The 10,659-nt window shown below is 41.7% G+C and overlaps 1 long non-coding RNA gene across 1 annotated transcript; it reads right to left on the reverse strand.

The window, feature by feature from the left end:
- Window positions 1–4,110: 4,110 nt before the first annotated feature.
- LOC123744595 (uncharacterized) lies at window positions 4,111–10,432 on the reverse strand. The gene is made up of 2 exons (XR_006770931.1): window positions 10,153–10,432; window positions 4,111–8,072 (listed from the first exon to the last, which is right to left on the reverse strand). It is a non-coding gene; the product is annotated as an uncharacterized lncRNA (long non-coding RNA).
- Window positions 10,433–10,659: the final 227 nt, after the last annotated feature.

The following is a 10,659-nucleotide window of genomic DNA, read 5'->3' on the forward strand; positions in this document are numbered from 1 at the left end:
TTTCATTTGATGTGAATGTTTTGTGTCTTCACCCATAACTTTGCACATTTTTGATGTAAATGTTTGAGGACAGGGTTTTGTTCTTTCTGGATCCCATTAGAATGGTGATCACAGAGAAAGGGACAGTGCAACAACTCTTACAATTCCAACTATTGAATCCTGCAAGATACTGTTCTTAATTATACAATTAACTTTTTTTGCCAAAGCACATTTTTGCCCGCGCTATAGGCGTTTCTATTGGTCCGCTAATACTAGTAAAGGCCCAGTGCACTACTGTTGTGAAAAAATATTTGGTTCCAAAAATAATAATGTTAGTTTTTATTCTGATTTTCAGGGGTTGCTGCACCCCATACTTCCTGCGGCTATGGGGTTGACTGCATTTTTTGAATGGAATGTTAGTAGATTGGCAGTTAATTAGGAAAATGTTTGGGATCATTCCTCTAAAACAGTCTGCAGATGAATTCTTCACATTCATTATTTTACACAATATCTTATCACAGCACTAGCAAACCATAGTTGACCAACTCCCTGACCAACATGGCTGACCTTTGTACCAGCAACAGACAGCCTGGTCTCATAGACTAGACATAACATAGTAAATGTAAATCTGGCACACTCAAATTAGTACGATATGTTACGTTTGGTAAGGTTACACAAGACAGATATGTTATGTACCAGGTGTAAAACATATATTATGTATTTCACCAAAAATCCCTCATAACTATTTTAATTTATTATTTTAAGGTTATTTTAAGATGTACTACATTACTTTCAAGAGTGAATTATTTTATTGTATTCATTTTCTAAATTGTGTTAATGCTGTGATGTCATCAACGGGAGCCATGATCTTACTCCTCAGTTTGCTCAGAGTGTGATGAGGAGAGGTAGGTGTTATGTATGCTCTGGTCTTTTGAATGCACATGTTCGCAAATATTCACAAATTCACCAGAAAAGACAAGCAAAAGTTGTATCGTCACTGATTTAGTGTTGCATTACTGATTTATAGGAACATATATTCATGTGAATGGGGATAATGTTCGAGTGCAACTTTGCAAGGCTAGCCCAACTACCATTAGCCTTGTTGCGGGAGAGGGTCTCTTTCAGGTGCAGACATCGTGAGTTTTTTAAATATTTTCTCATGGGTTTTCTGCACTGTCTTTTGTCTTTTATCAGGCAAATGTACTTGTATGTAGTCCAGACGGCAGCATTAACTTTTGCCTTGTATTTGTATCCATTCCATGCAAGTATGTTGTGAAATGTGCCGATTTTGTATTTCATGTTGTTAGGGACAGATGTTCCGCTAGCGGAACGCCTCACCAATATCCAATGGTAGAGCGTGGCGCGAATTACAAATACCTCAAAAATGCAAAAACTTCAATTTTTCAAACATATGACTATTTTACACCATTTTAAAAACAAGACTCTCCTTTATCTAACCACATTGTCCGATTTCAAAAAGGCTTTACAACGAAAGCAAAACATTAGATTATGTCAGGAGAGCCAGAAATAATCACACACCCATTTTTCAAGCTACCATATATGTCACAAAAACCAAAATCACAGCTAAATGCAGCACTAACCTTTGATGATCTTCATCAGATGACACTCCTAGGACATTATGTTATACAATACATGCATGTTTTGTTCAATCAAGTTCATATTTATATCAAAAACCAGCTTTTTACATTAGCATGTTTTGTTCAGAACCGAAAACTTCCGGTGAATTTACTAAATTACTCACGATAAACGTTCACAAAAAAACATAACAATTATTTTAAGAATTATAGATACAGAACTCCTTTATGCAATCGCGGTGTCCGATTTTAAAATAGCTTTTCGGTGAAAGCACATTTTGCAATATTCTGAGTAGATAGCCCGGCCATCACGGCTAGCTATTTTGACACCCACCAAGTTTGGCACTCACCAAATTCAGATTTACTATAAGAAAAATTGGATTACCTTTGCTGTTCTTCGTCAGAATGCACTCCCAGTACTTCTACTTCAACACCCAATGTTGTTTTGGTTCCAAATAATCCATAGTTGTATCCAAATAGCTCAGTTTTGTTCGTGCGTTCAAATCACTATCCGAAGGGTGACGTGCCGGCGCGTTTCGTGACAAAAAATGTCAAAATATTCCGTTACCGTACTTCGAAGCATGTCAAACGCTGTTTAAAATCAATTTTTATGCGATTTTTCTCGTAAAATAGCGATAATATTCCAACCGGGAGACGTTGTATCCGTTCAAACACTGAAATAAGAAAATGGAGTCTTCACATGCACGCGCGCACCAGTGTCATTGTTCTCAGAAGGAGCACTCTCCAAAACCCCTACTGTTTTTCGCCCAGAGACTGCAGAGTTATCATTCCACGTTCTGGCGCCTTCTGAGAGCCTATGGGAGCCTTAGAAAATGTCACGTTACAGCAGAGATCCTGTATTTTCGATAAAGAGGCTACAGAAGGCCAAGAAATGGTCAGACAGGGCAATTCCCATATAGAATCTTCTCAGGTTTTGGCCTGCCATATGAGTTCTGTTATACTCACAGACACCATTCAAACAGTTTTAGAAACTTTAGGGTGTTTTCTATCCAAATCGACCAATTATATGCATATTCTAGTTTCTGGGCAGGAGTAATAACCAGATTAAATTGGGTACGTTTTTTATCCGGCCGTGAAATTACTGCCCCCTATCCCAAATGAATGTGCATAGTTAGCTGTCGTTCATTTTGTTACTTGCCTTGGCATGTCAAAAATGCCGTTGTTGATTCATTAGTATGCCTCAGGTATAATGGTACAAAAGTGCACTCTCTTCGAAATATTTAGCACTTATTAACAAATTATTGGTGTATTGGAAATATGAACATGTACATTTTGTACAATGTATTTTTGTTGTTGATGCTATTACTACTGAGTTTGCTCAGCGCGTGATGAGGAGAGGCAAATATACTTGTATGGGAGTCCAGACGGCAGCATTAACTTTTGCCTTGTATTTGTATCCATTCCATGCAGTCATTAAAAGAGAGACAACCTGCTGAATTGTGTCCAAAGGCCTTATCCTCCACCTGCACCAGAACACAATGCAGAAAGGTACCGGTGCAGAACCGGTTACAGTTACTTAAGGCAAAAACTAAAGTAGGGTGGTTGGCCAGGCGTATATGTTACGAATACTCAGGGAGTCAGGAAGCAGGTGCAGAAAGAGAGTTTAATAATGATGATGCAAGGCAGATGAACATAACAGGGATAGCGTACTGAACACGTTGAAATCTCATCATGGACAGCTTTCGTATTTTATCTAATTAGCAACTTTTCAACTACTTACAATTTTTTTTTAGCTACATGTACTTTGCAACTACTTAGCATGTTAGCTAACCTTTCCCCTAACCTTAACCTTAACCCCTTTAGCTAACCCTTCCCATAACCTTGACCCTTCAACCTAACTCCAAAATGTACATATTGTGCAAATTCGTAACATATAACACGAATTGTAATTCGTAACATATATCATACGAAATGGGGTGATGGACATCCACAAATTAATACATTCGAAATGTAACATAATCTACTAAATTGACTATCTGGGATTTGCGTACAGAATAATACTAAATGCTAAGAGACCAGGTCGCATAAGACGGTTCATGTCCATTCTAGTATTCTAATTCCTAATTGCGCTTTATACACTCCCACAAAGGGCACTTTTCCTCGCTAAATAGAATGAATGAGGCAATATCTCCCTGGTAAAACAGAGTTGAATCCATTCGGAATTTACTACAGTGTAAAAGCACATTACTCTATTACACCCTTTGGGTTCATTAAGATCATTTATGGTATCTAGTCGGATGGGGGATATATCAGCAATATGTGCTCTATGGACCATAGCTAACAGAGCTGATATAGAGCTAATGCCTCTGAATGGTGTTTCATGCTTCAAGCCTTTATTATAGAGCCAAAGAGCCTGAAGCCTCCACAGGAAACAAATTGGGAATAGGAAGACCAATATCAATCATTCTAACTATGCCTGTTAGGGTTCTGGGTACAGTTTATGATATTCTACATGCCGTTTCAATTACCATTATTATGTCTAAGTGATCAGACAAAACAATATAATATTGGTCAATCATTTTGAAAAACGTTTTATTGACTTTCTACTGTACAGGTAGATATAACAGACAGATTACAGGGGTAAGTGAAGGTCAACAATAGTCAACAGTAATAACTTAAAATAGTAGTGACACATTTGTAGAAACAAAATGAATTAGAGAAGGAAAAAGTGCCAAAAGTGCAAATTTGCCAAATATCTTTGTCCCCGAAATACCTTACAAGGTATAGAATCCATGATGTTCCATTCAGAGGGAAATAGGGGGTGACCTAACAGGAGGCATTCGTTTTGTGCTGTTTCGACATGTCATGTTTCTATGTAAGATCATTAGCCAGTCCATTGACAAGTTGTTTATGAGTGTCGGTCTCAGCCGAGTTGAGGGGACTGCCGGTCGCTCTCTGACGCCAGCTCGGCCAATTAGAACATCTGCTGAGTGGATTAGGGCCATTTGTAGTGACCTACAATGCAGTGGCAGGGCTAGCACAGCTAATCTGGTCCTGCTAAAAACGTATATCTTGGCAGACTCAGGAAACTGGCTCGGCTGTTGTGGAAAAGGATTATGGGATCAGATTCTGCTGACCTCTACTGTACCTGCTCTCCTTAAAAATCACTCCTCTTTGTTTAAGGTCAAGAGTATTGATTTGACGTTTAGTGGTTTTACAATAGCTGGTGATTTTGAATTTCTCATTTCCCAACATAGACTGGATAAAGAGCTCCCATAATATGATCGCTTTGGTACCCAGCCTCTGTTCACAGCAGGAACCAGTCTCCTGTCTTCATTAGTCATCATCCTAATACCAGATTAGAGCGATGTGTCAATTCCACCTGGTTAAATCCTACAGGAGGAAATTGGCATAGTATTTAGGTACGTACTTTGTCATCCTGCTCTCTCTCTCTGTCTGTCTCTGCCAGCATCATTTTAACCATTAGACTATACGAACGTACCCAAACCAAAAACCGTGGATTACAGGCAATATCCTCACTGGGTTAAAGACTAGAGCTACCACTGACAAGGAACAGGACACAGACATGGACACATACAAGAAAGCCCGCTACGACCTCCGACGAGACATCAAACGTACAAAAGGACAATATAGGAGGAAGGTAGAATCCTATTACACCGGCTCCGACGCTCGTCGTATGTCGCAGGGCTTGTAGACGATAACGGATTACAAAGGAAAACCCAGCCTCTTCGAGGACTGTGTGATCTCACTCTCTGAGGCCGATGTGAGCGAAACGTTTAAACAGGTTAAAAATCACAATCCCAACATATTTCAAGCTGACCACCATTGTCCTGTTACCAAGAGCTCCAAGGTAAACTGCCTAAATGACTATCGCCCTGTAGCACTCACATCTGTAATCATAAAGTGCTTTAAAAGGCTGGTCATGACACACATCAACACCATCACCCCATTCACCCTGGACCCACTCCAATTTGCATACCGCCCCAGCAGATCTACAGATGACGCCATCTCAATTGCACTTCACACTGCCTTCTCAAACCTGGACAAGAGCGGAAATAATTATGTGAAAATGCTGTTCATAGACTACAGTGTTCAGTACTATAGTCCCCTCCAAGCTCATTATCAAGCTAGGGACCCTGGAACTGAACCTCTCCATCGGCAACTGGATCCTGGACTTCCCAATGGGCCGGGCCCAGGTGGTGAGGCATAGTCCCCTCCTGTACTCCCCACAACTGTGTGGCCACGCACAACTCCAACACCATCAAGTTTGCTAACGACACAACGGTGGTAGGACTGATCACCGATGGCGATGAGACAGCCTATAGGGAGGAGGTCAGAGACTTAGCAGTGTGGTGCCAGGACAACAACCTCTCCCTCAACGTCAGTGAGACCAAGGAGCTGCTCGTGGACTATAGGAGAAAGAGGGGAGAGCACGCCCCCATCCACATCGACAGGGCTGTAGTGGAGCGGGTCGCGAGTTCCAAGTTTCTTGGGGTCCACACACACCCACACAGTCGCGAAGAGGGCATGTCAGCGCCTCTTCCCACTCAGGAACATCTTGACTGGCCTAATTACCACTTGGTATGGCAAATGCACCACCCTCCACCGCAAAGCGCTACAGAGGGTGATGCGAACAGCTCAGTACATCACTGGGGCCAAGCTCCCTGCCATCCAGGACCTCTATATCAAGCGGTGTCAGAGGAAGGTCCGAAAAATTGCCAAAGACTCCAGCCACACAAGCCATAGACTGTTCACTCTGCTACTGTCCGGCAAACGGTACCGGAGCATCGGCTCTCAGACCAACAGGCTCCGAGACAGCTTCTACCCCAAAGCCGTAAGACTGCTAAATAACCAGACTGCTATATAGTCAATTAATGGTCCCCAAACTATCTTGCACTGACCCTACGCACACCTAGACTATACAAACCAGATACACACTGACTCACAACCACTACATTGACATTCCCACAGAAAACCCACACACATTCACAAACACACACGCATACCGACACAACACAAACACACACATACATACACATTACACACACACGAACACACACACTTTAAACTCATAATTTGCTGCTGCTACTCTGTTCTTTATTTTACTCTTATTATTATCTATTCTGATGCCTGGTTACTTTACCCTGCCTTCATGTACATATCTACCTCAAATACCTCATGCCTCTGCACACTGATCTGGTACTGGTACTTCCTGGATATACTGTAGCTCCATTCTTGTGTATTTTATGTCATTCTTCTTCTGTTACTATTTTATCCTTATTTTTCTTTGTATTATTATTTTTAAACTCTGCATCGTTGGGAAGGGGTCATAAAGCAAGCATTTCACGGTAAAGTCTACACCAATTGTATTCCGCGCATGTGACAAATAACATGTGATTCGATTTGAAAATAGGAACAGTAATCTAATGAGCAGTATTAATAAAGTGGCATTATTTACATGGCATTGCAGTCTGGATGTTGTCCTCAAGTGAGAAATCATATTGAGAGTATGGTCCATCCTATACAACTGGAAGAATCACTAGCTTGCTTCAGTGACTGTATCTGAAAAATCGGCCAAAACACCCTTGGACATCCCTCATTACAGTGTACAATGTACCTCATTACATACAGTATCAATATGTAAGAGAATTGACACCCTCAGAGAGGACGACTGTAGTGCTATCGTTTGACGACGCAGTGAAATAAAAACCTGTCTTTCACTCTAGAGACCGTACCTGACAGTGGATGCCAAGCTATAGTGACGGATGGCTCCTCCTGTTTCTTATTCATTGAAATCAATGAAAGTAGTTGGACGTGGATGAGCTGCCGCAGCCCTTATGGATGGGAATCTGCCCGAGGGAGCGGGGGTTGCCAACCATCTGTGTACCAGGGGGCTGAGCCAAACATGGTGCCAATTTACCAGCCTTCACAGGCACACAATATGTAGCTACTCAGATAGACTTCCACAGCTAAACCTTTCCGAGCTACTGTAGCAACAGATTGAACTACTCATCGAATCAGTAATCTGAAATTCATAACCTGGTATAGCAGCTCATATACTGTATGCCAATGAAGAATTTTACACAAGTGAGGCTAGTAATCATTGGTTATCAGATTATTGATCACTAGGTTAGGGTTCAACTTCTGTTAACACTAAAGTGCTTGCACAGTGGAGTAAAGCTCCACCATACCTGGGTAGAAAGATACTACAAACTGAGGGATTCATATTGATTGATTGTTGTTTTAAGGCACTTTCTGCCCAGCAAATGATGGAGGCGGGATGTTCTGACAGACAGTGTGGCGTTGAGATAGGTCCATGAAGGAGGGGGCTCTCCCCTTCACCGGAGTGCTCCCGACGTCCATCCAGGTCAGCACGCGAGCGGAGGGCCGGTGGTACAGTGCCAACTGCCTGGAGCTGTAGCCACACACCCCAATCCCCAAGGCCCCCAGGAACATGGCCAGACGGGGCATGGCCAGGTCCCCAGCCCTCTGGGTCTCACTTGCCACAGCCTGGGTCTGAGTGGGAGACAAAGCAACATGATGTGGTTACAGGGGAAAGCTTTCTTATTCATTAATAATTGACTTGGGAGATGGCATGGCATTGGCATTTAATGGATAACCAGAACAGGTTTTCAATTCTGGCTCAATGCCAACCACTGAGACCACGACCAATGTACTGAATGTACTGTGCATTGTGGCCATATAAGCCAACTAAATCAACATCACATATATAATGCAATTATTTGCTATACTGATAGATGGGGGGATGTTGTGGGCTGCAGTCGCTTCAATAGAACAAACATAATATAACCTCCCAGTCTCTTGCGACAGAAGTCTCAACATACCTCTGCGCCAATCGAGTCAGCCACAATTATGCCCCCATCACCCCCACCCAAGAAATTAAAAACCCACTTTCTCCCATTTTGCCAAATTTTCTCTGACAAAGGCTCTCTTATTTTGTGATATGGGCAAATTTCCACGCAGGCCCCTAGACAATAATAAAGAGCAGAGAATAGGAAATAACAGGAACCTGAGCTCTGAGTCCCAGCCCCATTTCTGATGCTCTCTCACTGAGTTATTTGTCATCATAATTCAACCAAACATGTCTTGGATTTTTCCCTCACTAGCTTGCGGTAAACAGCAGTAAATACGTCAAATAAAGCTTTGTGAGCTAAAACAAAAGACTTCCTCAAGTCTATAGCTGATAAGTAAAACAGAGAATATAGTTTTTTTGATGGAAGTAGAAACGTAAACTGCACTGTGGTCTATTACACATTGCAAATTCGCTGTGTTTTTTCCTCTGTCATTGCCTGCAGTCAATCTCAAATTTGAATGATTGCAAGGCCGCTGAACTTTCGAATAAGGATCTAAACATAAAACTATTTGAGACAAACTGCCCTAATATAAGGTGCAATGGATTAGTAATATATGATAACGTTAGGCTCAGTAAAGCAATCTATGGATAAGATGTAAACCTAGATGCTGAGCCGTACCTGTCCACCCATCCACAACAACTACAGGCAATACAGCATACGTCAATACATCATCTCAAGTTCATTCCATTTCTTTACATCCCATGTATTCCCTAGAGACTCCTAAAGCCTCAGAATGCCAAGGACCAAGTCATCTATACTACAACATCAGCAGATATTGCCAGGCATTATGTTTGAAAACGTCCTCAATCAAAACAGGCCAGGACCAGTCATGTCAAACAAAGCAGAGTCCACTGCCTCATGCAATCCAGTATCGAGGGCAGTTTCCACTGACTCAACCAGAGAGATAATCTGGACCTGAGCTACCTAATGTAGCAGACAGGTTACAGGTTAAAAAAAAATCAACAAAAATCTGTGAAATGCATATACAAAGATAACCCCAACCCATTCCCCCATCAGTCCCCATCCACCTGCCGGCCCGCATCCTCCCTCCCCACCAGGAAACCATGCCTCCCACCCCACCATGCCTCATTGTTTTTGGCAGCAGTGGTGCATGCCAGCAGTCACTTTCTCTGATTGATATAGAGATTCAAGAGGCTATCATCGTTAAGTAACATTCAAAGCATTGAATATTTAAATTAATGCACTTCTAAATGAATTTTGTAACTTTGCCCCAGTAGCATTTAACTGCAGGGCACTCCCACATCATATGAAGGAATATGCCTATCTGGTTTAGGGGACACAATGAACAGTTGGGAGTGGGGGGGCAATTTCACCCTAAACAGTTTCCTTGGTGTTAAATACAGTCTGTGACCAAAATTAAAATGTATAAATTGATGGTTCGGATTACGGGATGTCAAGGTCATATTTTTACATATTCTGTTCCAGTTAAAGGGTAGTGGATCATACTCTTTTAATGGCTAGCTCAGAATATTAGCTTTCCAAAAGTTGTTTATATATTATAGAGATCAGTCCTTTCAGGAGCCCAGATAATTTATTTATAAATACCATCATTGGATGGTTCGGTAGCAGACAGTTTTAACAACACTTATCACCTTAAAGTAAGGAATGCTGCAGCAAAACATACTGTCCTTTTGTATAATTTTATAAGATTTATCTAAAATGACATGTAAAAACAAAAGTAAATTTCACTGGACACTCACCTGTAGATATCGTATGTACCCAGGAGTTAATCTTGGGAGTCTAAAAAACATCTTGCTGCTGGTCTCCAGGGTTTCAACTGGTTGCTTAGAGACTGATAGAGAAAATACAGCTCTGCTGGGCAACTCCTCTCAAACGGCTTCCTCTCAGTCTTCCTAGACTCCCTCACTTTCTCTCCGATGGGGAACCCTCTGTAACAGAGAGGACTGGATCTGGATGTGTGGACTTGCTGTTGTCTACCTGGTGTGGGTCAGTGTCTGAAGCGCTTATATAGCCTCTTTATATAACCACTCAAACACAGTACAGTATATGACACGGGTGGTGCATCTGAGTGGATTATGGGAGTTGCTGGCACAAAGACAATGACCTAGGAGTAAACACATGGGGGAGATCAACAATGGGGAGACACAAGTCAATCGTTAGAGAGCCAGGTGAGACATGGGTCAAACTCCTTAGAGATCAAGCATGTAAACACAGCATACAGTTTCAAGTTTTACTAGTCGTATGTA

Source organism: Salmo salar, chromosome ssa09 (genome assembly GCF_905237065.1).
Source record: "Salmo salar chromosome ssa09, Ssal_v3.1, whole genome shotgun sequence".
NCBI classification, from domain to species: Eukaryota; Metazoa; Chordata; class Actinopteri; order Salmoniformes; family Salmonidae; genus Salmo; species Salmo salar.